Source organism: Engystomops pustulosus, chromosome 3 (assembly GCF_040894005.1).
Source record: "Engystomops pustulosus chromosome 3, aEngPut4.maternal, whole genome shotgun sequence".
Lineage (NCBI taxonomy): Eukaryota > Metazoa > Chordata > Amphibia > Anura > Leptodactylidae > Engystomops > Engystomops pustulosus.
The window spans coordinates 6,858,662-6,877,085 of NC_092413.1; the positions used below are offsets into that span (position 1 = coordinate 6,858,662).

General features: G+C 44.1%; 1 protein-coding gene and 1 pseudogene across 1 annotated transcript in view; both read left to right on the top strand.

Moving 5' to 3' along the window:
* The window catches only part of LOC140120870 (uncharacterized), a 326,412-nt gene that overhangs the window by 31,724 nt on the left and 276,264 nt on the right, over window positions 1–18,424 (top strand). The window lies entirely within an intron of this gene.
* On the top strand, window positions 1,282–15,938 carry LOC140120895 (uncharacterized; annotated as a pseudogene).

The following is an 18,424-nucleotide window of genomic DNA, read 5'->3' on the forward strand; positions in this document are numbered from 1 at the left end:
AAATAAAACCCTATTGTGGGGAAAAATCTATCATTTTTGTATTGCCATCTTCCAAGTGGCATAACTTTGTTACGTTTTTGGCTACGGAGCTGGTTGATGGCTTGTTTTTTGCGGGACACGTTGTACTTTGCACCAGTATCATTCTAGAGTACATATGTTTTTTTGATCACTTTTTATAGCATTTTTTGTGGGATTGAATAGGTAAAAATCATAATTTTTGGAGGGTTTATAACAGTTTTTACGGCGTTCATCGTGCGGGTTCAATAATTATTTATTTTTATTCTACGTGTGGTTACGGACGCAGTGATACTAAATATGTGGGGTTTGTGTTATGATTTAGACTTTTTTTTTAGTTATATGTCTCTTTATATGTTTTGGGGCTTTTGGGCATTTTTGGTGATTTATTACTTTATTTTTTTATTGAATAATTTTTTTTTTTACTTTTTCCACCATGGGAAATGAACAAGCAATCATCTGATTGCTTGTTCATAATAATACCCTGCAATACTTATGTATTGCAGGGCATTATCAGTGTCAGCCTATGCACTTGCATAGGGTGGCACTCTGCCAGTAAGATGACGTCATAGACGCCATCTTACCGGCAGTTCCTGCAGGTAACACTGGGGTCCAGATCGGACCCCAGTGATACCGTAGCAATGATCGGTGCCCCCCGAAAATGATTCGGGGGGGGCGATCGTGGGGGAAAGACACCCCAGATGCATGTTAGATGCCGCGGTCGCGATGACCGCGGCATTTAACGGGTTAGGCACCCGCGATCTAATCTTGAGCCGAACCGGCATCGGCTCAGCGTCCGATATATCAGACGCTGAGCGCTAAGTCACTGAGCTCAGCGTCCGATATATCGGACGCTGAGCGTTAAGAGGTTAACACAACAGAATGATAAACACATGGACATCTTATTTACACACGTCTGATGAAGAGAACTAGTGTTCTCCAAAGCTCTACCATCGGATATACTCAGTTATCCCCAGAAAGGTATTGTGTGATTTCTTCCCTCTTCTTCTGTTCTCCATGGATAACGCGGTACAAATCTACACTACTGGCAGGGAAAGGGTTAAGTCCTGGAGCGACCCTGCAGCAACTCCGTCCCCTCACAGCGACTGATCTGTCTTATATACTAGTGACTGCAGGACCTGTGATGATGTCATGGCCATGTGATCAGTCACATGAGGGGAGGAGTAAAACTGTAGACACTTCCTGTCATGTGACCACAGTCCACCAGGAGGTCCTGTGCAGGTCAGTGATTGGTCGGGTTGTGTGTGACTTGTAGTTAACTCTTTCTTTACTAATCTATATTCAACAGCAGCAAAGACATTGCAGGTGCGACTACACACAATGTATAAGCAGGTAACATGGCGACAGCCGGAGATAAGGAGCAACTTATAGTCTTCTACTACATATAATGTCCCAGAGTCACAGCTAAAATCCCCAAACAATATTCTCATGGATCTTCCCAGTTATCTCCCGCTGTAATCAGCCTTTCCCTACTACAGGTTCTCCTAGTGACCTCCTCACACCCCGGTACTGGACCGTCCATCAGCGACCCAGCAGGGATGGAGCAGGACAGAACCACGGCTGCCCGGATCCTGGACCTCACCCTAGAGATCATGTACTGGATAACTGGAGAGGTGAGAGTCTCCCAGGACACGGCTCTTATCTCTAGGAATACAACAGGGAAATGACTGGAGAGGTGAAGGATTCTTAGGATCTATGTAGTGATCAGTGTCTCCCCATACACAGGATTACACAGTAGTGAAGAAGTCGTCTGGTGAGTGTGTGACCCCCCGTGTATCAGGAGGATCCAGGACCCAGAGCCCCATCACCCAGCCTCCACCTCATTCACTGATACATGAGCAGAAGATCCTAGAACTTACCTCCAGGATCACTGAGCTGCTGAGCGGAGAGGTGAGCGCTGCCGGGAATGCTGGGACATGATATAATAACACAAGGGAGGGCTCCGGGTGATGACTGTGTCATTGTGTGTGTCAGGTTCCTATAAGATGTCAGGATGTGGCTGTCTATTTCTCCATGGAGGAGTGGGAGTATGTAGAAGGACACAAGGACCTGTACAAGGAGGTCATGATGGAGGACCACCAGCCCCTCACATCACCAGGTAAGAGGAGACCTTCCCTGATTGTAGAGGAGAGTCAGCGAGATTCCCCCATCATCTGCTCATCACATGTAGACAATGTATCAGTCACTGTGTTATTTCCTATAGATGGATCCAGTAGGAGAGATCCACCAGAGAGATGTCCCCGTCCTCCAGATTCCCAGGACTGGCCAGGAATAAAGCAGGAGGTCCCACCGGATCATCAGGTAGGGGAAGCTGAGGTCTGGAAATCCTCTAGTCTAGACAGGAGTTTTTCTGGTACTGTTTGTGGAGAGGCTGTTGCTGTCGCCATCACAGCCCCACAGCTGCTACAGCAGCAGTTTCAGGCAGTAGCAGGGGCACAGCTGTGTCAGGCTTGTGGTTCTGTGAGCTACAGAATCAGAGATACAGACACATAGGATTTTAATCTGCAGTTTGGTTGAATGTTGATCCTTTCTGATCCTCCTCTGTAATGTGTGATCCTTACAGGAGAGTTGGGGTGGAATGACACAAGGACTCAAGAATCCCACATCCGTGTCTGTTCATGGTAAGAGCCTTTCCCAAATCTTCTATAAACTAATAGAAATTTCAAAAAAATTGTCTATTTATTATCATAATGTTGTCTATTATTTTTGGTACCTCATCTAGTGCCATTATATTCCATCATATTCCGTGGTTCTGAGATGCTGGAATGGAATGAGACTTTCTCTGTGTGACTGTAATAATGATGTGATTACAATATGAGATCAAAATTTTATTGGGGGAAACTGTACAGTAGAAAGGAGGATGTGACACAGGATATAATATGCCTTCAGCCTGGATATAGGATGAGATATGGTTGGACATGGAGAGTTAGAGATTCTAGATGGTATCCTGCACATTTGGCCACGGACAGTCCTGTAGATGCATTGGAGAAGCAGGAATACCAGCAGGTCTCGACTAGAATGGTGATAAATCTGGTGACTTGTGGGGGTTACAGTGAAGGGTTGTTGGGAGGTGGGGGGTGTCATAACTGAGGACACATGGGGATGCAGGACGTCTCTTTTATGTCTTTACGGTGTACCAAATCACAGTAGCAGGGGGCAGTATGTCACTGAACACCAATGGCAGGATTGAAGAGCCATAAGGTCTCCATACTCCAGTTTGAAAGTTTCAAAATTAGGTGAATGCAATCTCCTGCAGTTCAGTTCTTCTTTGATCACAACATCACAGCTTGGCTCCAACTGTAAGTGGTCCCTGGTTGATGGCAGTGGAGGTCACCATGTCCCCTTGTAATGTCAAAGACCTGCTGCTATGCCTATTGTTGACATGTGGCTTCTAAAACAGCCTAATAATATTATTAAAGCTCAACCTAATTTCCAGATTTTTCTGGGGCGCTACCAAATGGGAAGAGTTTTTTTCATGTAGCCCAAATCAGGACACATAATAGAACATGGTAATACAAGAAGCTTTGACCATTAGATGCCAATAACACATCTACGGAAGCGGCTAGAAAAGCACCCTGAATAGGCTAAACTAAAGTAGATGCTTCTGGAAGACATGTCCAAGAAGGGAATGAGTGACAATATTATGTTACTACCTTCAACCTCCCGACATACACCTGAGTGTAGTACAGCGGCTGAGTTACAGCACTGCAATTATCTAAGTTTTTTGAAAAAATGTTAGATAATTCTTAAAAAATATAAATGTACAGAATTCATATAGGATTGCTTCTCTGTACTGCGACTGTTGGAGAACAGTTAGGATGGACTAAGAGGACAAACAGGAAGGTGAGCCCCAAGACTAAAACTACTTCCCAGCTGTCCCGATTGCCCAGGTGACAACAGCTCAAAGTTCTCTTTCTGCAACGAAGTGAAAACAAGGAGACACGGGCGATGCGAATGTAGAATAGGAGACAACCTAATGTGGGTGAGAACCAGGAGGACAAAGGCAGTACAAAATTGAGAGGATAGTCAGAAAACAGACAAAGGGTCGAAGAATCTAGAAGTCAAGATGAATGGCAGCTACCTCAAAATAAGATTATAGCAAGAAAGGAAGATGTAGTGAGCAACCTTATATGACATCCGGGCAGGACAGAAATGTGAGTGCAGAGAGATTCTGTCCATCATAGCAGATCAACTGTTTGAAAAACAGAGCGATGTCCACAGGAAACTGACGGGTAGAAATCAATTGAGGCTCCCAGGAAAGAAGCAGACCAGTGTTTAGACTAGTAAGGACAGAATGAAACATAGTAACTGTCAGGCAACTGTCAATAACTGCCCAGGGGTGGCGGTCGTATAGCAGTATCACAGTCTGCTATTGGCGGAAGGTCAGGACAGGCAGCATGCAATCGAAGTCAATAATGGAACCTGCCTCAATAAACCTGATATCTGAGTGGCAAGAGAAATGAGACCACTCAGGTTAGATGGCAGGTCACGTGCAGACACTGCATCTTTAATCGATCCAGAAAGTCCCTTTTTAAAGGTTGCAATCAGGGCTGCTTCATGCCAGGCTAGCTCAGAAGCCAGGGAACGGAACTGAATTGCATAATCACCCACAGATGAGTCTCCTTGATGCAAGTTCAACAGTAGGTTCAGCAGAAGACTCCCGTGCAGGTTCCTCGAAGATGGAACGGAACTCAGCGAAGAAGGAGGTAATATTAGCTGTGACCGGGTGCTTTCTGTCCCAGAGTGGAGTAGCCCATGCCAGGGCCTTCCCAGAGAGGAGGCTGATGATGAATGCCATCTTAGATTCTTCTGTGATGAACTTTGTTGGCATAAGTTCAATGTGTAAGGAGCACGAAGTGATAAAGCCCCTGCACAACTTAGGGTCCCCATCATACCCTGATTGCATGGAGAGTTTCAGCCTAGGTTCAGCGGAAAGTAGGTGAACTGGAGTAGCAGGAGGAACCCCAGGAACTTGACGCTACTGCTGAGTCTCCATCAATTGCTGCAACAAAGCTCTGACTTGTCTGAGTTGCTGACTTTGTACGGCAATCTACTGGGACTGCTGGACCACGATGGTGGTAAGATCAGCCAGTTCAGGTAGCGGAACCTTGGCGGGATCCATGTCCGGATCTTATTGTCAGACACGAGGGGTATTGGACCCACTAGACCACAGTGGATGATCACATAAGCCAACACCTGGGAGCAGAGTCTAAGTGGTACCTGGTTTACACCAGAGCCCGCCGCAAAGCAGGTTGGACTTGCTACGGCTTGGTACCACCAGGTCGCTCCACGGGCTTGACTTTATCCGCAGTAGCAGCCAAGGCAAAGTACAAAGTCGTATAGCAGAATCGTGGCTGGGGACAGGCAGGAGGTCAGGACAGGCAGCACAGGATCAGAGTTGGGGACGTAGCAAAAGGTGATCCCATGCTGCCTGTTCTGAACTGAGGCCACAATAGGAAATAGCAATATAAGCACAGGGCATAGGAAACAAGCTTTCTCAATGGCAATGAGGCACAAAGATCAGGCGGTGTGTGCTGGAAGAGGTTGGCTAATCAGGGATTCCAGGAATGGCCAACACCAATCAATGGTGCGCTGGCCCTCTAAACCTTCGGAAGCCAGCGTGCACGTGCCCTTGGAGGCGTGAACGTGCACGCCAGACCGCGGGATCTGGAGCATGTACGAGGACAGGTGAGTCGGACCTCTGGAGTACGAGTGAGCCCGCTACCCGAGACATGGGTCGCTGGAGCACCCATGACAGTGACACTGATAAGTGAATCTGCAGCCGTACTTTATGGACCACGCAGAAGCCAGAATAGGCACAGATGTTACATTCTCTTTCTGGTAGCTACATATATATATATAGTACACAGTCACACGCCCATTACCGCTTACATATATCATTTCTGTGGAATATATGGTAATATGGAAACATCTGTCCATCTCTACAAGGGATCATATTCGGTGTTTCCTTTGGTCCAATAATCCTTGAAGACTGCGGTTTTGCATTACCTTAAAAAAGGAGACACAAAAACAGCGCCTCTCCTGATCATGGGCAGGGTGTGGTATTGCTACTAAGCTCCATTCATCTCCATACAGATGAGCTGCAATACTCACACAAACCGGGGTCAGGAGAGGTTCTGTTTTCGGGAGGAGGCAGCCATGTTTTTCATCTTCTGGACAACCCCTTTATTCATTGTTTTCTCTTCCTTACTTGTGTTCTATAATCTCAGAAAGCTTGATTTACTTAATGGAAAAACTCTAACTGTCTGTTACAGAGTATTAGTATTACAGTATTTTTTATTTTTTTAGGTGAAGACCGGATGAAAGACTCCCATGAAGATCTCCTCTTATCTCCCTATAATAAAGAAGAAGATAACATGACACAAGATAATCCAATATCTCCTAATGTCCCCTCAGTCCCTCACAGCAGAGATCCATCCACTGACACCACCGGTGACCTGGAGCCTTCAACAAGTCAATCTCATATAAGAAATCTTTCTACCGGACAATGTCAGGAGGAAATGATTTCAGGAAGGAAACCCTTGGAAACAAAATCGAATCCTTCTTTGCATGAGATGATTTCCAGTGATGAGACCTCAAATTCAGAACATGAATGTGGGAAAAGTTTTAACCAGAAATCAAGTCTCGATGAACATCAGAGAACTCACACAGTAGAGAAGCGATTTTCATGTTCTGAATGTGGGAAGCGTTTTGCTAAAAAATCAAATCTTACAAAACATCAAAGAACTCACACAGGAGAGAAGCCATTTACCTGTACAGAATGTGATAGACGTTTCAGCCAAAAAGGAAGTCTAATGAAGCATCTAAGAATTCACACAGGAGAGAAGCCCTTTTATTGTCTTGAATGCGGGAAGACTTTTAGCAAGAAAGATCATTTGAGGGATCATCAACGAATTCACATCGGTTATAAGCCGTTCTCATGTTCAGAATGTGGATTATTAGTTATGAAGAAATCAGATCTTATAAGACATCTAAGAACCCACACAGGAGAGAAGCCGTTCTCATGTACAGAATGTGGAAAGCGTTTTAGTAAGAAATCAAATCTTACAAAACACCAAAGAACTCACACAGGAGAGAAGCCATTTACCTGTACAGAATGTGATAGACGTTTCAGCCAAAAAGCCAGTCTAATGAAGCATCTAAAAACTCACACAGGAGAGAAGCCCTTTTATTGTCTTGAATGCGGAAAGACTTTTAGCAAGAAAGATCATTTGAGGGATCACCTACGAATTCACATAGGTTATAAACCGTTCTTGTGTACAGAATGTGGATTATTAGTTATGAAAAAATCAGATCTTATAAGACATCTAAGAACCCACACAGGAGAGAAGCCGTTTTCATGTACAGAATGTGGGAAACAATATGCTCAAAAATCAAGTCTCACGAAGCATCAAAAAAGTCACTTGGGGGATAAACCATTTCCGTGTTTAGAATGTGGCCAAAGGTTTGGTGATAGATTTGTTCTTTTTAAACATCAGATAACTCACGGAGAAATGGTGGCTATTCTGTCCTGATTTGGGAAATGATTTAGATGTTGTATATTATTCAATGTTAACCTAAGAGTTTACGGACATTTTTTTTGTTCAGAATGTTATAACAAACATCATCCATCTAAGAATCCAAACTCTATTTGAGTTTAGGCACAAATAGAAGATGTGACGTACCCGCACTCTAAGGTCACGTCATGGGGTGCAGTTACACTAGAGAACCCATCAAGCTATCACATAAATCCCAGCCGCCTTATCCTAGAGGACGGAGTTATGCCATAATTGCCCTCCCGGCATCTCAGCCCCCTTATAATCATTACAATTCACCACCCAACACAATAAAACAACAAAGGATGCAAATAATTATCACTAGAATTCTCTGAATTAATATCCGTAACGTGGTCCCTTCTGGAAACACAAGGTGCGTTAAAACTACAAGGAAAAAACTTATTAAGATATAAAATTTAATACAAGAACTCAAAAAAATGTTAGAAGATTAAAACACAAATACAAGGAAAATGCTTGTAAATATAAAAGAGGATAAAATTCCACATAAATGCTGTCGGGCTACAGCAGAAGTGATTGGGGCAGAGTCTCCAATGTCAATGGATTCCCCAAAGGCCGACCAATGACTATTCCAGGCTCTCGGCAATTTCCACAGAGGCAACATTCTTAATTTCATTTCAATAGGAAAACATTTTGTCATTTGATGTGTTTGAAGTGTTTCACAAATATAGAACCTGTGTCCATCAGTTCTTCTTATGTGTAATTTGGTTTCCCATGGATACAAACCATAAACTCATCCTGACTCTGGTCGGGCAGGTCTTCCTGTCAGGTTCACATTCATTCATGGAGCGGGCAAAGTCTCGTTGCGGTGTCAGCGTCTTGTGTGTTGGCCATGGGCAGTGAAGGAGATTGTGGCTGAGAAGATGCAGATGGGCAGAACAGTTGTACACGGCAATGGATACCCGTTCATGCAGGAGGCGAGGGCGGTGCGGCACCACATATTTCATCTCCTCGTCGTAGCTGCTGTCAGGACTGTGTTGGGCGCTTCTCTGCTCGGCTGCCCTGGCCCTGCTATTTGTGGTGCGAGAGAGACTACCTATCCATCCAGGAGGCCAGGGTGGTGTGGATCTTATATCCTCCTTGCCTCAGTTGCTGTCAGGACACCACAGCTGCCTCGGCCCCGCTATGCATGGTGGGAGAGAGCCACATGAGAGCCCTTACCAGAGGAACAAGTAGGGGGACAACATGCTCCTCCTGCACACACTGAGCCTTGCCTGAAGGGGTAATTATGGAACAAGGATGGGCAGATGGGCACACAAAGCAAGGGGTACAGCCGAGAGAGTAAGTGATAAGGAGCACATGGAGTACACAGGGGTAGTCAAGGGTGCAGCAAGTGCTGGAGAGGGTAGTAAGGGGGCACTGTGTGAGGGATGGTAGCATTGAACACTGGTGAGGCAAAAGTAAGGTAGTAGGGGGTACCAAAGGGGTATGTGGGATGGAGAGGGTCACTTGGATTTGGATGCATTGAATTTGTGGCTGTCATTAGGCTGTGTTTTTTTGCGGGGGAGGTCTCTGTGGTACTGGAATAGTTTGAAGATCAAGCAATTCAGAAATGGGGGAATTTCAGGGGGAACATTGGAGAACACTGGTAAGGGTTGTCAGATGCATCATTATAATCCCAGGAGGAATTTCTGCATGAAGCGCTGCGATTGGTGGCTGCCTGCATGTCCTCCGGCACCCCCTCTAACACCTTTCCCCCATCCTCATTAGTAGAAGTAGAAAACTAAATAAAAAGGGGAGCCAACCCCTCTGGTGAAAACCGGGTACCACTGAGACTTTCGGTCCCAGGTGTTGGTTTATATCATCGTCCACGGTGGTCCAGACGATCCACTACCACCGATCTGGCCAAAATATTTGTCTCCAGATGCCATCTTGTTCAGCCAGAAGCCGTATTCAACATTCACATTCAAACACCATTTTGTGTAAACTTTGCCTTTTTCTCCAGCTCCTCTACTTGAAGGTCATGTTTTGATGAGTGGGAGCCTTTACAAATACATTTAGTGATAAACATTCTGTTCTTTGGAAAACAGTGCTTCTTGAGAAAATGGTGCATAGTTCATCAACATTTTGGGAAAATTAGCTTAAGGGTGTTTCTGGGAGGTTCTTGTATATTCAAGCTAACCTATAGCATTTCAGTATTTAATCACCTTTTCACGTCCACTGCAAAGCATTTTCTGTTTTCTAAAAACATGACTGCCCGCTTGGAATAAAGTGTGAGTGCAGCTTATGACCTGGTGGTGTCTGTCTTTTCTGTGCTACGTGCTGGGAAAAAAAGATCTATAAATGTGGCAATCACCTTGATGAAGGGTTGTTTGGGCCTTGATAAAAAACAGTCTGTTAAAAAATGTAATTTATATAATAAAACCAAGTTGTCTGACCACAAAAACAGATGCTCAATATGACACTAGGTGAACGGGTTTACCAGATAGTAGAATCACACAATTGTTGTGAATAAATATTCAATAGTGCTAAAAGACACAATAGTATAAAAAATCCTAACAGAAAAGCTAAGTAGCAATTTTTATACACAGAATAATGTAAAATAATGTAGTATGTGAGTTGTAGCACGTAGGTGCGCTTACTACATCAAACATCTAATGTGACATGAAATGATGTGGAATGTGCATATCCCGAAATCTGCGTCATCCGGCCTCCACCCCGACACAAATTATGGCGGAACAAGCCTTCCTCGTGTTCTGGTGCTGTACGTCCATTCCAAGCCTACATAAGACTGCAGAGTTCTTACACACCTGAACATATCCATGCTCTAATTACTGGGCGGCACCGTACCCACAGATGACCCTATTCTGCAGAAGGGAACCCGCCCTCTGATCGTGGGTCAGGCATGGATAAACTTTCATATGGTTCAACCTACTACGATCTTATGTCCAGGATCAGCAAAGACCACGTGCACGCTTATCGCTCCTCGGGGGTGGAGCTATCGCCCACCGATTACATCACAAGGAGTGGACAAAGTCCCATTCTAGCAGCGCATCGACATGACCTCCATCCCACCCCGGACTCCACTGACAAGCCACGCATGCGCTCACTCCACGGGGGCCATTTTGGAATGGGTAAATTTGCTCCAAATCCAATTAGACTAAATTCATGGGTATATAGTAAATGTCAAAGTTAAGGGAGTATACAGAGAGCGTAGAGCTGGAGTTATTCCTACAGTATATGTAACCAGCTATTAGAGGATACCACTATAAGAGATATGATTATAGAATAATCGGCCTGTAACAACCTCCCTTCAAACATATAGGCAGCCAAAGAAAGAAGAACACGCTAGTACTCATACTCTAAGAAAAAATAAATAAATAAACTCCTCACATCTTAGGTTGCATTCACATGACCGTAAGGGGGACGTATGTTTGACCACAAGCCTGCGGCCGTACATACGTCCCCCATAGACAGCAATGACATGTGCGGCACCGTACCACTCCATACCTGGGGAAAAGGTAGGACATGTCCTCTCTTTCTCAGTGTTACAGAACGCACGCCATGCATTTCTATTGAGAGGGGAGGGATCACCCGTCCTCCTCTCCATGGCGCAGTACGTATGCCCGTCCGGCTTCGGTCCAGGGGGCTTAAGTTCATGCAAAAGCAGCCTTACTGTTTAGGAAAGTACATTTTATATATATCAGTATCAGGATTGGTACATATTATTTTTAGAATTTTTTTCATAATTTAAAAATTTAGAATTTTTGTGTTATTTTTTCATTTTATTACTTTGCTGCAAAGTCGCATGAAGGTGGTTCTGTGTATAATGGAAAAAAGTTATTTTTGTATACACGGCAGTTGGGGATTTCTGAAAAATATATGATTTTCTCTGAGCTTTTTACTTGTTGCATGTTATAGATTTTTAAACACATTTATGGATTGCAACCAAATATTGAGTGTTATTTGGTTTAGCAATCTTGGGAGTGTAAATTCTTGTGGTGTTTGTAAGTCTGCTCACTTATTATTTTTTATATCCCTTTTTGAGTATAAACTTATGTTTTCATTCCATTATTTTTAAAATAATTTGTGTTTGTCACCAAGTTGCATGAGGGTGGTCTGGGCTTTCAACTGCAAATCAAGACAAATGCAATCACCAGGTTCTTTGCTTTCTTCTCTCTGCTGTATCAGCTGTTAGAGGCGCGGCCATGCGCTCTGCCAGTGCACACTATGATGCGGTTACGTCATAGTATGCGACGGCCGGCAGAGCTTATACAGCAGAGAGAAGAAAGAAGAGGAACTGCGGGGACAGGAGCATTGAGGAGCCTTGATGTGCATCGGGGACTGCCGAAAGGTGAGTAGGTAGGTTTATTTTTTTGTGTGCTGGGCAAACTGGGGGCTGTCTGGCTATACACCACAGGGGGCTGGCTATATACTATTGGGGGCTTGCTGGCTATATACTGGGAGGCTGCGACCAATGCATTTCCCCACCCTCGGCTTATACTCGAGTGAAAAGGTTTTCCCATTTTGGTTGGTGGTAACATTAGGGGCCTCGACTTATACTTGAGTCAGCTTATACTCGAGTATATACAGTATTACAATTTTTGTGATTTTAGGATGATTCATTCATGTGAACATGTGACTATAAGGTATCTATGAACTCTGCACATCTTTATATATTACAATTAGGAGATGTGAAGCTTTATATTTTCTATATGGGGCAGATTTTTTGCCATCAAAGTCAATTTTTATGGATTTTTTACATTTTACACTTTGAATCGCAATTGCATGAAGGTGCCAATGTCTATAAACTCTTTCATGGAATAACGGAAATGGGGCGAGTGTCTGCTTTCAGAAAACATGGAGAGTTGGGATTTAGTATAAATCTTTATGCTGTAATTTCAATCAAAAAATTGTAAAAACTGCTCTAGCGAATAGTGGGAGAAAATTTCCAGATATTTCTGACAGTGATTGGGGGATACAATCAGGCAATACCTTTTTGAGGATATTTGATGGTGAACACTATTTCTCTCCGGCAGACATGATGTTATGGATGAAACAGATCACAGTATTTTATACACCTGGCAGGGATCATCATAGGATATTTTTTTAAAAACCTTTAAAACAACAGAAGGATAAACACATGGACATCTTATTTACACACGTCTGATGAAGAGAACTAGTGTTCTCCAAAGCTCAACCATCGGATATACTCAGTTATCCTCAGAAAGGTATTGTGTGATTTCTTCTCTCTTCTTCTGCTCTCTATGGATAACGCGGTACAAATCTACACTACTGGCAGGGAAAGGGTTAAGTCCTGGAGCGATCAGGAGGACAACGACCCTGCAGCAACTCCGTCCCGTCACAGCGACTGACCTGTAGCTCTTATATACTAGTGACTGCAGGACCTGTGATGATGTCATAGTCATGTGATCAGTCACAGAAGGGGAGGAGCAAAGCAGCAGGGATTTATGGCACAACACTTCCAGTCATGTGACCAGTGTGATGTCATCAAAGGTCCTAGAACATTAATACCATGTAGCCATTTGTGTTTCTGGATTAGCCGCATTTCCTACTGGGGTAAAGGACCTGTGATGATGTCATTAACACGTGACTATGTTGTAGTAGGAATTTATAGCAGAGTGCGGTGTTATTGTGTGTGGGAAGGTAACGAGACAGAGGGGGGAATGAGGTGCAGATGATTTACTACTAATGTGTGATTGTGCCTCAGTTCTCCATCAAATTACAGGAACAGAAAATTCATATGTTATATTTTCCTTTAAGAAACAATAATTCTTTCTATCAGTGACCCAACGGGGATGGAGCAGGACAGAACCACGGCTGCCCGGATCCTGGAGCTCACCCTAGAGATCATCTACTGGATAACTGGAGAGGTGAGAGTCTCCCAGGACACGGCTCTTATCTCTAGGAATACAACAGGGAAATGACTGGAGAGGTGAAGGATTCTTAGGATCTATGTAGTGATCAGTGTCTCCCCATACACAGGATTACACAGTAGTGAAGAAGTCGTCTGGTGAGTGTGTGACCCCCCGTGTATCAGGAGGATCCAGGACCCAGAGCCCCATCACCCAGCCTCCACCTCATTCACTGATACATGAGCAGAAGATCCTAGAACTTACCTCCAGGATCACTGAGCTGCTGAGCGGAGAGGTGAGCGCTGCCGGGAATGCTGGGACATTATATAATAACACAAGGGAGGGGTCCGGGGGATGACTGTGTCATTGTGTGTGTCAGGTTCCTATAAGATGTCAGGATGTGGCTGTCTATTTCTCCATGGAGGAGTGGGAGTATGTAGAAGGACACAAGGACCTGTACAAGGAGGTCATGATGGAGGACCACCAGCCCCTCACATCACCAGGTAAGAGGAGACCTTCCCTGATTGTAGAGGAGACTCATTACTAGCAGATATATATACAGTATATATAATACACATTCATACAAGTTTATAAACACACAGTGCACACAACATACATATATACATACAGAACATGCAGTACATTAATAGCATAACATACAGAACACACAATATACACACTGTATAGTAGTTGTAGTGGGCACTTCCATGTTTTCCTGGACTGCAGGGGTAGAAGAGGACTACTCCACTGGGGGCGGCTGGGGACACGCAGTAGGGAGATGCATATCTTTCAGAAGTTTCCACCTAAAAAAGCCTTGGAAGGGATCTGTGATTGCCAGCTGCCAAGAGCTGAGCTTCTATGTGATTCTTCCACAGCAGAAGTGTCTGAGCAGCCCGGGCCCCCTATCACCACGGGCCCTAGAGCAAGCACTGCGGTTCTAATTCTGACTGTATAAAATATATCTGGGGATATTTTTCAAATAAAAATCATTGCTTTAAGGATTTTTTTGTGTTCTTGTATGTGGATAGTTCTTAGTTTTTTGCTATTTTTATATTTTTTTTATTTTCAAGCTAATAATGAACATCTCTTTTTATCTCCCTATGAAGAAACAGAAAACAACATTACAATGGAAAATGTTTCCATATCACCTGATGTCCCCTCAGTCCCTCACAGCCCAGATCCATCCACTGGTCACCAGGAACCTTCATCTACTCAATCTCTGGACGACAAAACATTTCCAGATGGGGAATGTGTTGAAAAGAATTTTAAAATTTCTATGCCCAACATAACTAATAGCGATAATGGGTCAGAATACAATAAATGTCTCACGATAAAAGTTAATGTTATTGGAAATCAGAGACTTTACCCCGGAGATAAACAATTTCTATGCTCAGAATGTGGGAAAACCTTTAGTGATAAAGCTTCTGCTGAGAGACACCAGAGAATGCACACAGGGGAGAATCCCTATCCATGTGAAGAATGCGGGAAGTGTTTCAGGCGGAAATCTTATCTTGTGAAACACATGAAGGTTCACACGGGAGAGAAACCGTTTTTTTGCGCTGTATGTGGGAAACGCTTTAGAGAGAAAAGTGCCTTCCAGATACATGAGAGAACTCACACGGGGGAGAAGCCATTTGCATGTCCTGAATGTGGAAAGTGTTTAAGTACGAAAACAAGTCTCAAACAACACCTAAAACTTCACACGGAGGAGAAGCCGTTTTCGTGTCCCGAATGTGGGAAGTGTTTTGTTCATAAAGACCATCTCGCGCGACATCTAAAACTTCACATCGAGGAGAAAGCATATTCGTGCTCGGAATGTGGACTACGTTTCTTTCAGAGATCTAATCTCGTGCAGCATATCAGAATTCACACGGGGGAGAGGCCATTTTCTTGTTCGCAGTGCGGAAAAGGTTTTATTAAGAAATGGGGCCTTCTACAACATGAAAAAACCCACACGGGGGAGAAGCCGTATTCGTGTTCTGAGTGTAAGAAAGGTTTTGCTAACAAGGGGACTTTTATACATCACATGAAAATTCACTCCGAGGAGAAGCCGTTTTTATGTCTTGAATGTGGGAAATGTTATAAGGAAGAATCGATTTTTGTTCAACATCAGAGAACTCACAGTGATAATAGTGGAGCCGTAATAGTGCAGTGCACAGATCAGTCCTCCGAGAACTGAAACATCTTAAACATCTAATTTGTATTGGACCTTCTCACTTCCCAACTTCCTTTTGGGATCATTTTTTTTTTACCCTTGGGAGACTCCTCTGGGTTTCTCCTTTTCGTTACATATAGAAGCACATTTACTTACCCTGGTCGGGAGGAGACAATGCACTGTGCTGTGATTCAAGAAAACGTGTGCCCAATTTGCTGATTGTGTCGCTTCTCCGATCAGGTCCGCCGGAGTTTACCATCTTCCTCACGGTGTATGTAAGTGCTTGGGCTTGCGACACAATTTTTAAGTTAAATCCCACGGTTTGTCCAAATCCATCGGATTGTCCAACGCCCCCCCCCCCCCCCCCCACGATTTGTGTCGCTTGAAAGCCGGTGCGTTTGCAACTAAATCCGATCGCATGCGACACAATCCCTGTCCCAATGGCACGATCCCCAAAAATGTCGTAAAACCTGACGGAAATGCGGCTGCAGGACCCTTAGTAAATAAGCCCCATAGACTTTTGCTGAGTCGGCTGGAAGCTGTCGGACTAATAAGCGTTGAGCCACCTATTGTCTACTTCAAGCCTGCTAAGTATTTTGAAAAATATCTTTTCATGTTTAAATCTATATTACAGAAGTATGACTTCTGAACAATAAAAATTGCGCCGAGAAAAAATTGTATTCATTATTGGATCCCAGATTTAGCCCAATGTACGTGATGACTATAACTACTCTTTCGACAACACAAAATCCACTCCGCCTAATTTAATAAAACGTATAATGTATTTGTTAATACATTATTATTGTTGTGACTCCACCCAGAAACTTTGTCACAATTACTGCTGTGGGGTTGACCCCCATCGACAGCTCTCGTCAAAGCAAGTTGTGCTAATAGAGACAAATTTTTAGATAAACCCTACCACTATGCAACACCCCTGCCGATGCATAGGCAGAGGAGTAGTTGTGAATAAGACAATTTGTCTGTGTGTCCTCAGTAGGTGAGCCTGTACGACTCACTTCAGGGTCATATAGTCAGATAGAGGTAATTAGCAGCGGTAGATACTGCCTGGATAGGCAAGGGTTAATTCTATTTAATGTTTATTATCCAATGATGTTCCACTTTTTGTTACTGGAGTGTGATTGGAGAGAGAGGCCACCTGACCAGAGTATAACAGGTCTCTTAGGATCCAGCTTCTGACAGAGGAGCAGCTCTTAGAGCACCTGCTCTTACTACAGGCCTCCTAGGCCTCAGCTCTCACTATAGAGCCTACAGGGTGTCAGTGCAGCACTAGCACAGACACACAGAAGACCCAGGACAAAGCTGCAGCTTCCAGCATTGGACACAGCTACATCCTCCATGACCACTCTCCAGTAATCCAGACTATCCAATAATCCAACATTTGTACAAGATCGTTTGGCACGTTGCCTGTCGTTGGTTCGAATAAAGAACTGTAAGTTATTTTTGCACAATGTTGCCTCAGTCTGGACCCTGCTACGGCTGTCACCATCAGGGGCTCCCCATCTATCCTCCAGGGACTTATACCACCAGATTCAGTACATCAGCCTCTCCCTCCATATTTCTTGCACACACCACCTGCTGGAGACTTGCCAGGCTGTAGGACAGCCCTCCGGTCCCACACCAAGCACCATGACATCAGCACACCCTAGGCCACAACCGCCAGCCACTCCAGTATCCTGGGCCCCGGCTGCCTCCAGGCCTCAGGAAAAAGGCCCAGATGGGGGATGTTGCAACTAGTTTATTAAAATTTAAATGTGTGCAAGAGGGTTGTCTCAGTCTGAGAATTTTTAGTCTGAGGGCAATTAGAAAAAACAGTCAGTAAAACAATTGGGAGAGAAGTCTGTGGGAGGGCTATCCCTCACAAAGAATCTTTGGTTTTGTAGTCAAGGGCAATTAACACTGCCATGGGCCCTGGGCTACATGAATATTATAGTCCCTACCTATTTTGGAAATCACTTCCTTCATTTGGTACTAGAATCTAAAGTTTCTTAGGGAATGAAGGATGCGTCCCTTTTGCCTGCTTTCAGTTTGTGCTTTCAAAACCTTTAGAGGACCTACAAAGGTCCTGAAATGCCTCTTGTGTTCATTTGTATTGAAAGCAGGAAGAGAAGTACGAGGATTTCATGGGTAGAAGTCATTCTGCGTACAAAATTAGGTGGGTGGTTTGAGTGGTCACGGAGCTGGGACCGTGGGCTGCCTCCCAAAACGCTTATATAATAATCCATTACTGGTGAGTGGTGGTCAATGCGGAAATTTTACACAAAGAAACAAATGGAATGGTACAAAACATTCTCACATGAAGAATCAGTCTTAAAGGGTTTCAGAGGCTAATGTGGGGCCACCAGCTATCTTTCAAGGCAGTTGTCAATCAGAGGATGTGGCTAGATGGTCTTGTGGGTGTGATCGATCACTTATTGTTTATTTTTGGGGTTCTGACTTCTGCTTTGTATTCTGGCCTGTGCCTGATGCATTCCTATCACCTGACTCATCTGATTTTTTTGCATGTTGTATAATTTTTAGGGCCACCTTTCCCTTTAGTTAGTATGAACCACGCTGTATTATTGTGCTGAGGCCACCACACGGAGAGGGCCCTAGCATGTGGACTAGCTAGTCCTGGACATCAGGACTAGCAACCTGACCACATGCACATGTACTTTATTTACACTATCGATTGGGCGGAGCGAATACAGCTTCAAACGTTTTGCAAATTTAGCAAGGAGTTCCAGGGTCTTGCTCTTTTAAAACCATTCAAGCTCAACTTCACTTGCTGGAGACCTAAGCCTTGACCCAGCTCTGAGTTAAAAATTAATAAAACACTTGGTTTA